Below are 269 nucleotides of genomic sequence, written 5' to 3' on the forward strand. Positions count from 1 at the left end.
TCTTGCAATTAAATCGCTTCTCGAAATACACTAAAAAATGTTCAAACTGCTTTGCTGCTTGATCTTAGATTTAGCCAAAAAATACTCGACAATAATTCGTCTTATGGTCGACGAAGTTGATCAAGTATCTGTTGCCCAATCTGTCCCTTGGTGGTATAGGGCCCTTTATATCACTTACTATAACACTTCCAATGCGATTGATAGGTGCATGAGATCCTGTATCATTCCTGGGCTGCTTGTTTCGTGTCTGCTTGCCTTCGTGGCAAGCT

The sequence above is a fragment of the Plasmopara halstedii genome (genome assembly GCF_900000015.1).
Source record: "Plasmopara halstedii genome assembly, contig: Scaffold_3060, whole genome shotgun sequence".
NCBI lineage: Eukaryota > Oomycota > Peronosporomycetes > Peronosporales > Peronosporaceae > Plasmopara > Plasmopara halstedii.